Below are 11,577 nucleotides of genomic sequence, written 5' to 3' on the forward strand. Positions count from 1 at the left end.
AGATTTGACCAAATCACAATTTTCCAATCAACATAGAGAAGACTATTTTTGCTCCCCGCTCTCACATGAAAATCAAAAGGAAAATCAACTAAGTTTGTGTACTTCTTTTAATAGCTGCCACAAGAAAGGCAATATTTCATTTTCAGCATTAATTAAACAGGTTGTGGGGATGTCTCATACCCCATAGATAATAATACAATTAGAATAATCTGTCCAGCTGTGTTTAGCATGTAATAATGCACCAACGAGTTATACGTACTACTTTTTAAAGTTGTGCGTCGGCCAAAAAAAAAATCCATCCCTTTTGTCCCTCATTTCTTGCTTCCTTTTTCCGATTTCTTTGAACTCAAATCTTGTACTCGATCCCTCGTCTCAATTTATGTGACACCATTTATCAAAGTTTAAGAAAACAGAAAGATTTTTGAAATTAATGGTTCAAAACAAGCCTAAGATATTTGTGTAGCTGTAAATTATTTCATAAAGTTAAATTATTTTAAAATATAGAAAGGTGACATTTATTTTCAGACAAACTAAAAAAATAATAATAGGAGTGTCACGAAATTAGACATAGGGAGTAACAACTAACAGTAATTGAGAGAGTCAAAATCCTTTAATGGTGTAAACCCATAAAAGAGGAGCGCTTAAACAAAGAAAATTGACTTGATAGTTATTTAGTTAAGGGCAGGATCGATGTCCATTAATTTTTTACAAATGATAAATTAACGTATAGCACAAATAATTTTCATAAAAAGCTTAAAATGATAACTTGAAAAATAGAATAATTATATGCTATAGCATATTAAATGCACTAATTGATAGAGTAAATATTTAACTTTGAAATGGTTTAAAGAAAAATCTTACTGCAATTTCATTTTGGTCTTTTCCCTTCTGCACTGTTTGCATACGTAGCTTTAAACCTTTTCTTATGTTCCTTCTTTTTGTTTACCCCTTTTCTTTTCTTTTCTTTTCTTTTTCTTTGTTCTTGGCACCCATAATTACATTGGCTTTCCTCAGATTCCCACTTTGCTTTAATATCTAATTTAGCTAGCTTAAGATATGCACTTGGCATAGAAAATGAAAAGAAGAAGAAAAATACATAAAACATGTGAAAGTGGGCCCTAGTCGTTACTATTTTCTTTTTTTCTCTTCTTGTACCTTCACCTATGAAAACTAGGTAACCCATTATCTTATAAATATTCCTCCATTTTGCTCCAAAACTCTTACCTCCTTTTCTTCTTTATTTGGTTCTTCTATATGTTTTTTCTTTTTTTGGTGATTTAATTTGAAGAAGGAATTAAGTCTATGGAAGGTTTTGAAGTTCATAATCATCAAAAGAGTGGAAGTTGTTGCATGGAAATGAACGAAGAAGGGGCAATAAAAGCAGGACAAGGATGAGTTGAAGAATATTATGCAACTCTTAGGCAAGTCTGACACTTGGCTTCCATTTTCAATTTGACACTCTCTTTTTATCTTTCTCTTTTTTTAATTTCCTCAAGTCATTCCAGTTTCTTCACAATTTAATTATAAGCTTGGTCTTTGATCAAAGGGAAAACAAGACAAGAAAGAAGAAATATTAGAGGGTTCCAGGAAATGGTCTCTTGTATTTTTAGTTTTATCGAAGCAACCAGAGACTAAGAAATCTTTGGAAGGTTTTGTCTTCTTTTTTTTTTTCTTAATTTCCTTGTATTGTGTTTTTTAAGAGAACGATCAACTTTGTAAACTCAAATTTCTTTTCTAAAGTCTGCAAACAATATTAGAGGGTTCCAGGAAATGGTCTCTTGTATTTTTAGTTTTATCGAAGCAACCAGAGACTAAGAAATCTTTGGAAGGTTTTGTCTTTTTTTTATTTTTTTTTTATTTTATTTTTTTTATTTCCTTGTATTGTGTTTTTTAAGAGAACGATCAACTTTGTAAACTCAAATTTCTTTTCTAAAGTCTGCAAACTTACAATTCCGATGTTCACTTTAACTTCATAGAATATCAAACATATAATTGTGGTCTCCTATTCCTCTTTCCATCAATTAGTGCAATATGAATATGTTTAGTTGTTTCTATCGTTTCTTAATAGGTTCTCACATTTCATTGTTACCAAGTCTATTTCTAAGATGGAATTATATTCAAAGCAAAAATTTTAAGGATGATTAATGGAAGGAAAAAATAAGATGATTTTGTGATAAGTAAGAATCATTAATAATAATTATTATAATAATAATAAAGTAAAAAAAAATTAGTTTGAATATATAAAGTCTATTGTGCTTAATGAGGGCTGATCGATGCAGTTTAGTTGTAATATTTATGAAGTACATGATCCTGCTTTACATTACATCGATAAGTGAGTGAATTAGGTGTGGTCCCTCTTCAAGTGTAGCAATAATTCCACTTAAGTATAGGAGTTTGATGACAATTATTTAGGGGCTGCTAAGGAATATTCAAGTCTTATTTCATCACCTACCTTAAACTATACTATTTGCTTCAACCGTAAAAATTTGTTTAATTTATTCGTATAATAACTTATTACTTATTATTGAGAATATAGCTAGAGCCAAGCAGCAAGAACTTAATGAGAAACTCATACTGCACTCATAACTGGATACTGATTAACTTATAAATATTTCGATCTTTAAAGAAAGTTGAAAGTTCATAAAAGAACAAATTTGCCACTGTGACTTTGTCTTGACCAGGTCCATTTGTCATTGTTATGGTCTTAGTGCAAGTTTATGAATCATATGAATATTTTAGTGGACTTTAATTAGCTGCCTTTTATTAAAGCTAAGTTCGTTGAAACTTTTAAAATCCACTTGAACTCCAAAAGAAGGTGCAATAACTTTTCCCAGTAATGCACGAACAAACTACTATATGAATGAAATCTAACTCAAATGGTTATTGGAGATTTAATGAGACAACAAAAGCTAACGCACCATATCCATGTGATAGTTAAAATACAGATTTGTGCATCTTTTCTTGTAAAAGTTATTGTCACTTTATCACATTTAATAGGGTACACCATACATAGTTCTTAATTAAATACTTCTATTAGCAATTTCAAACTTCTTTTTCTTTTTGTGTTTGCATTACGTTTTCAACTTCTAGTCATATTTTTGACATTTTGTCCAAATTATTACCCATTTCACAACCGCGTTGAATTATGCTTTCTGACAAGAACTTTCAAATCAATTCTTAGGAGAAAAAAATAAAAGAGGAGAAACGAGAGGAAAAAAAGGATAAAAGGTTAAAGCAAGGGGTAGGGAAGAGGGAGAGGGGACATGATCCAAAAATGAAAATGTGTAACATATGCATTAATTTAGTGGCTTTATGCTATTACAGATGGAGAGGAAACAAGCAAGGGACATTGGGATAATCGAATTTTGAACAGTACTTTTTTCAAAGTGCTTGTCAAAAAAGCACTTTTAGTGAAAAATAATTTGTGATTGATTAATTAATTTTAAAAACATTTTTAATCAGTAATTAGCATTTGACTAAGTTTTTAAAAAATAATCAATTTAATATCTTGCATACATCCTTAATTTTACCATTTAACTGGGTTAAGTGATATCTATGCTTACTTTAGTTTATAATTCTTAAGATTAAATTGTTTGCGAATAAGTATTTCACATAATTTTCTGTTTGTCAGCAAGGTTTTATTGGACCAACGTTTCTTCATGGCCAAGTACTTCATCAACAAATAACCAAAAGTTGAAATATTTCGAGTTTTTTATTCCCTTTCTGAATAGAAGATGAGATCAAATTTAATCTTTTTAAACATTTATTTGCCCAAATAAAGAAAGAGAATCTCTTCGTGGATTAGGGTTACTACTGTAGTAATTCCGTGACAGAAAATAGAGGTTTCTTTGTAGTTTTTCTAACATTTTAGGTAAACTAACAACTACCATGACCAGTATTTTAAGATGTGGATGAAGATGACTTGATAATTCCCCTTATTGTCTCATTACGAAAATGTTTAGTTCAAATTTAAAAAATTAATTAAGTTTTGGTTATAGTCGTCATTAGTGGAAAGGGACAAGTAACCAAAAGGACTTGATTAGATAATAAAAAGTAAAATTAAAGTATCTTTAGGGCAATCAATTTATAATTTTCAATTGGTTAATGACTCGTCAAGAACGATTAATTAACAAATTACATTAATCATCAAAGTGGTGTATTAGTTCAGATGGCAGTTCACGACCTTGATTATGAAAGACATCAAAGCTTTTATTATTAGTTTCAAAAATTATTATATAAAGTTTTCTTAGTTGTCCCCTTGTCCTTTATATGATATCTTTGTTGGACTCCCAAATCGTTTGTGGGATGGATTCCTTATATGATCTTGGTCAATTCTCCATAGTGAATTAGCTTTTGCGGTTGAATTGAAATCATGATGAAACTCATCTCAATACATTGTTTGTGATGTTGGGTCCACTATCTTATATCGTCTTGCACAATTCTTCCCTCATTAGTTAGATTTTGTGGTTGAGTTAGACGCAAAATTCATTTATTTATTAATCATTTAAGTAACATATATTTGATAACATTCATTGGGTTTCCTAGAGTTAGCTATGTCAGGTGGGTAGGTTGGATTAAATTTGTCCAGATCAAAATGGATTAAATTAATAAATAAGCTATTGATAGAGATATACGTAATTAAACCCCTAATTAGAAGAAAAAAATATACGATAGTATTCCAGTTTCAAAACAAAGCAACAAAATCTCCACATAATATATACAACCCTCGACAAAACCCACAAAAATAGGAATTTTAAAAATCTTCCCTTATATTCTGTTTCTTCTTATTTTCTCTTTTAGAATTTCAAGCACATAACATGAAGAACTAGAATCACTCGTCATTGAGATGAAGCTTTGAAGTTGAAATTCGGCTTTGGAAAATCGAAAATATGTTCAAATATTGTTATTTCAAACGATTAGAAACATCTTGAGGAGCTTATATCTCAAATTGGGACAATTTGATGCAGATTTATTGAGGTTTTGAATTGAATTTCAAGCTGAAATTTGAGGTTGAAGAGGAACAGTCTCATATACGTTACCTGTATATCACATGTATGACGTATGTATGTCACAATATATTATATGTATGTTATGTGCTCATCATGTATATATTACCGTTGCACATGACATACATAGGATATATACAAGATATACACATGACATATAATGATATACAATCAGAAATCTCTATAAAAGCATCCTTATATAACAACTACTCACTAAAACAACCAAGTTTTTCTCGGAATCGATTTTTTATGTTACATTTTAGCTTTCTATAACAACTCTTTACCTATAACAAACAACAATTATCTTTATAACAATACGCTCTTTGTAAAATTACCTCTTTATATATAACATCTATCTTCTAATATAATAACTAACCATCTTTAGAAAAATAGAATCTCTAAGATTACCAATAATAGGTCTAGAGATTTTAGTCAAATATTTTGATACTTTAATACACTATTTATGACAACGAATATTATATGAATATATATTTCCATCATTAGAAGGTTTTCCTTTTTTATACAAAGTGTGATTAAGCTTGGAGTTTGGGATTAAAGCTCCAACAGTCCATAGCAACATTAATTTTTCAAACAAATCTTTCCAGCAATTAATGATTGAACTTTGAAGCAAAGTTCATCGACAAATTCTGTTCCATCAATGACTTGAACAACTTTGGCATAATGAAACAATTTGAAACGAGGGACATCGATGAACAGGAGGGACAAAGAAAATTGAGAAGATTGGGAGGATACGCTCTATCAAAATTGGAGCCCAAAATAAAGGGATACACTTTTTCCTTTAATTGCTACAAAATAAAAAAGTCTTATTACGTAGAGTAATTATTTGAAAGTATCTACATAAAAAGTAATTGGAGCCCCTAAATTGCCATTTGGGGTGTACAATTTGGTAAAAACTTATTCGCACCGGGTGTTTACAACAAGCCAATAACTAAATGACACTTGTCACTTAATCTAACTGCAACTATTAGTGCTTAATCATAGTTAACTTTTACTCCCTCTGTTTCAATTTGTTTGAACCTATTTTCTTTTTAGTCCATGCCAAAATGAATGACCTCTTTCCTAATTTGGAAATAAATTCACTTTATGAATGATTTACGATACACAAATTTTCAAGGCTTATTTTGAATCACAAGTTTTAAAAGTCTTTCCTCTTTCTTAAATGTCGTGCCTAGTCAAATGGGTTCAAACGAATTGAAACAGAGGGAGTATTTATTTTGCACATAAATCTAAAATAATAACTAAATATACTTGATAATATAGCTAGTTATTCCAACAGTGTTTATTTTGTAACTGGACAAAGATTCTATGATTTTGATATTCTAGTACTAGTAAAACCATCATTTTATTTGCATAAACACTTAAAGTAACCATCTTTTTTCAATTTCTTTTTCCTAGCAAACTTAAACAATTAGCTAAAATAAGTTAAGCTAAACGGATATACTCCTGACCTTACAGTGACCGATTAGTCAATATTGGTAGGAAAACTATTTTCAAAGATTAAAATTTTTTCAAGTTAATGGTTTTGCAGTCTCGTGATCATATAATAACTATTGTAGAAAAAGACAAGATTTTGCCCAAGCAATTGACAAAGACAAGATTAGAACTTAGAAAAAGTTAGGGAGAGAGATGAGAACTATGAATCCCTACCGTCACTTATGTACATAATATTCAAGCCACAAAATGCAGCAAGACTGCTAAGAAGACGATTGTGGGGAAATAAAACAAAGAAGATGACGACAACCCTAGAAGTTTGTAATGTTAGTTATTATGATTTTACTAATCTTCTTTTAAGTTTCTTATTTATTAAAAATAATTCTCTTGGAAGACCATTATCTTTATCTCCTAAATTAATTTAACTACACTTGGTGTAAAAACCCAGTGCAGGTAAGTTTTTTACCGTAATTTTTTTGTTTTAATAAATGAACCACTCAAATGTACCTTGGGTAGACATGGGCCGAGTCAAGATGAGCTAAACAATAAGTAATACTAATTGGGTCTTTGACATATATATACATCTTAAGGAGAAATATTTACGAAACGTGACGATAGTTTTATATTTACAAAACATAACATTACAAATCCTATACAAAACATGCTTTATATTAAAAAAAAAAAAAAAATATTTTTTATTTTTAAAAAAAATATTTTTTTATTTTTTTTAAAAAAATATTTTTTTTAAAATTTATTTTTATTTTTTTTAAAAATTAATATTTTTTTTTTTGCTCAAAAACTTATGTATGAAAGTTGTATGAAATGTGTATATCTCGCTCAAGACTTAAAAAGTTTGCTCAAAATTTAGTGTATGAAAAATGTATGAAATGTGTATATCTCGTTCAAGGCTTAAAAAATCCGCTCAAAATTGTGTGTATGAAAACAATATGAAATTTGTATCTTGCTCATGTCTTAAAATTTCGCTCACATTTTCATGTATAAAGTTCATGTTAGATTTACGTAAAATTAATACAACTACAACAACATTGTATATAACTTTGATACAACATTCAAGACTTAAAATAATCGCTCAAATTTTTGTGTATGAAATGTGTATATCTTGCTCAAGGCTTAAAAAGTTCGCTCAAATTTTATGTATGAAGAACGTATGAAATGTGTATATCTTGATCAAGGCTTAAACATTATGCTTAAAATTTTATGCATGAGAATGGTATGAAATGTGTATACCTTCCTCAAGACTTAGAATTTCATTCACATTGTTTGTATATAAATTTCATATTAGGTTTCGGAAAATTAATACAACTACAACAACATTGTAACAATTTTCATACAATATTCAAGGCTTAAAGTTTTCGCTCAAAATTTTGTATATGAAACTTATATTAAAAATTTTGCTCACACATACACATTTCATACAACTTTCATACACAGAAATATGAGGTAATTTTTTAAGCCATTGAGCAAAAAAAAAAAAAAAAAAATTTAAAAAAATATATATAATTTTTTTTTTTAAATAAAAATATTTTTTTTATAAAAAATATATATATTTTCTGGAAAAAAAATAAAAAAACGAAAAATATATGAAAATCCGTCATGTTTTGTAATATATCGTTATGTTTTGTAAATAAGGAAAACTATCGTTACGTTTCGTAAATATTTCTTCTTAACATGTATATATACGTAGTTTTCCCATACTTAATTCAATTCAATTTGTCCAACTCTTAAGTCTTACATTTTGTTTGTTTTCTTATTATTTAATTAAACAAAAACTAATAAAAACGTATTTTTAATTATTCATTAAACTTATATATATAACATACGAAATGAAATGATTTTTTTATTTTAAATATTTTGGCAAGGTCTCTCATGTGTTAATCTCGTCATATTTAGGTTAAATTAGTTCAACTTTTAAATGAGTTAAATACGATGGATCAAACTGGGCTTGGTTTATAAATGCCAGTAGCGGACGCATCCTTGTTCGAATGGTGTCAATTGACTCTCATTTGTTGAAAAATTACATTGTGTAGATAGATAAAAATAATTCATGTATGTATGTATATATTTTATGTTAAATCCTTTTTACTTTTCCGTGTATTTACGTTCTTATGTTTTAATTCCATTTCGTAAAAATTTTGGATCTGTCACTGTCTGGGTGAGACTCAACTCACTTAACAAGCCTACCCATTCCGTTGTCAAAATCCAACATATACACTAATGCGATTCATAGGTTTTCGACCTATCAACAATAGCAACAATCAGTGACAACTAGGGGTGTACATGGACCGGGTTGGTTCGGATTTTTTAAACGTCAAACCAAACCAATTGCATCGGGTTTTTAAATTTATACACCAAACCAAACCAATAAAATTCGGGTTTTTCAACCTCGGGTTTTCTCGGGTTATTCGGTTTTCTCGGGTTTTTTGGGTTTTTTTCGGAATAGTCTTGATACAAAACATGTAACTTTTACTTCAAATATTTCTTTAGTTCTAGTAAGACACAACTATATAATTAAGGTGTTTCTTAAGAAAATAACACAAAATGTGAGAAGAGTGATGATATTGTATTAAAATATTCAACAAAAGCTAATAAATTCGATCAAAATAAATATTGTTAATTAACAAGCCATAAAGAAAATGACCATAATCTAAAAATACTAAGTCATGCTAAAATAAGTGACTAATAGGTATTAATTACATGACAAAGAAATAAAACTTAAGTTATATTTTTTCACTCTCTAAATAAATTATGCAAAACTGAAGAATAGATATCCGACATTATTGTCATTCCTAGTGGTAAATTGAATTTCTTTTGTTAGCATTAGTGTTGAGTTAGTTTTGGTTTGGACTTTATTTGAGTTGGACTTTATTTGAGTTACTTAACATTCATAGGATATAAAACTTATTGACATTCAAAATTCGAAGTTCAAGTTTGAATAATATGATAATAGTTAAAGAACTACAAAAAATTTAAGAAATATTTATAAATTACATTACAAATAAATATTTTTATGTATAAAATATTTTAAAATTTGAATACATGTAATGTCGGGTTGGTTTGGTTCGGTTTTGACTTTTTTAGTTAAAAACCAAACCAAACCAAACCAATTATGGTCGGTTTTTTTTTTTTCCAACACCAAACCAAGTCAAACCAAACCACTAGTCGGGTTTTTTTCTCGGTTTGACTCGGTTTATCGGTTTGGTGCGGTTTACTTTGTACACCCCTAGTGACAACACCCGCTAAAAGGACCTTTTTTTTTTTTTTTTTGGTGTTGCTGAAAGGATCTAAAATGTGTTCTACGCAATACGAACTTATAGAGCAAGACTCTAGATTATGTCCAAAGTATCATTAATAACAAAATCTAACAAAAAAGATAAAAGGTGTCACGCAAATGTAACAAGTGCACATCTGACTCCTATCAACTATAGCATGTGTGACATGTTGAGTGGCATTGTAACGTCAGCTAGCGAATTCGTATTGATGCCAATGAAAGGTCGGTCACATTATCTATGGAGTACTTTTTTTGTCCAAATTCCCCTGGCACACTTTTTTTTTTTTAATTTGTCCCAAAAGAATATCACATTTTTATAATTACTAGTTTTTTGACACGTGCATTGCATGTGTATGCAGTGGCGTACGCAGGATTTTTTTCGTGATGCGTCACACTCAAAAAGTGAAACAGTGAATAAATCACTATAATAATATCATATTTTAAACAGAAAGGCTCATAAATACTCCTAACCTACGGAAAAAGGCTCATAAATACCCTCCTTCCACCTTTGGATCTAAAAATTCCTTAAGGTTTGTTTTTGGCTAAAAAATACCACTCAATTTAACAAAAAAAATTGACTGTTTAAAAAGGCCACGTTTTAATTCAGAATAATTAAAATTCACCCAAGTTTTAAAAACCAAACTCGTACTTGGCCAACCCGTTTTCACCTCCAACATTAAAACTTGGCTGGATTGTAATTATTCTGAATTAAAACGTGGCACCAATTAGAAAATGACGCGTGTCTTTTTAAACTGTCAAATTTTTTTTGTTAGTTTGAGGGGTATTTTTGAGCCAAAAACAAACCTTAAGGCTATTTTTAGACCCAAAGGTGGAAAGAGGCTACTTATGAGCCTTTTCCCATAGGTTAGGGGTATTTATGAGCCTTTTCCGTATTTTAAAAACACAACTCAAATCATATTAATAAAACTCATTTCAAATACATTATTACAATTCTTCTCGATGAGATTTCATCGATCTTTTGAAAGGTATCCATAATAGCCTCATTAGAAACATTACTAAATACTTTTTTTTCTATCTAAGGCACCAAACAACCACTCAAAAGTTCATCATCCATCCGATTTCGTAAGTTAGTCTTAATCAACTTCATCGCAGAGAGCTCTTTCAACTATAGAAACAGCAACTGGCAAAAGTAAAGCAAATATTACTTTTGAGTAAATATCAATATAATGAACCCTAAATAATTTCATTGTAGAAAGTAGAAAGAAATGAAATTATTGTCATGAACAAATTGCAAGTACTTAATAAAATATTTTATTGAAGAAAGTGCTAGCCTGATATGGCATTCGGGGTAAGGAATGAGAAGAACTTATATTCTAATTTGAAAAGTGGGCAGCCAACAATTATATTCTAATTGATAAAAGAACTTTTAAGGCTATGACTTGTAAGAGCCTGTTTGGATTGACTTATAAGTTGCTTATAAAATTTCGTTTTTAGTTTTTTTGAGTGTTCAAGACCGAGCTACCTTAAAGTCATTTTGTGCTTAAAATATGCTCAAAAAAATAATTGAGCCCGTTTGGCTTAGATTATCTAAAGCAGCTTATAAGCTATTTCCAGCTTATAAGCTGCTTTTTTTAAGCCCATCCAAACAGGCTCTAAGTCCTTTTAAGGATTTAACTTTTAAGGCAAAAAGCTTTCTAATGAATTATGATCATAGTAACTGCCGTTTTATGCCAGTTGATTTGGGATTTAATTTTATGCCAGCTGTTTTACTAGTTTTAGTGTCGTTTTAGTGCCACCAGTTGATTAGGATTTTAAGTGTAACAAGAAGATTGAGGCTGAGTGGGTTGCTCGGGGCCGCGCCGGGGGGGG

Source organism: Lycium ferocissimum, chromosome 6 (genome assembly GCF_029784015.1).
Source record: "Lycium ferocissimum isolate CSIRO_LF1 chromosome 6, AGI_CSIRO_Lferr_CH_V1, whole genome shotgun sequence".
Taxonomy (NCBI): Eukaryota; Viridiplantae; Streptophyta; class Magnoliopsida; order Solanales; family Solanaceae; genus Lycium; species Lycium ferocissimum.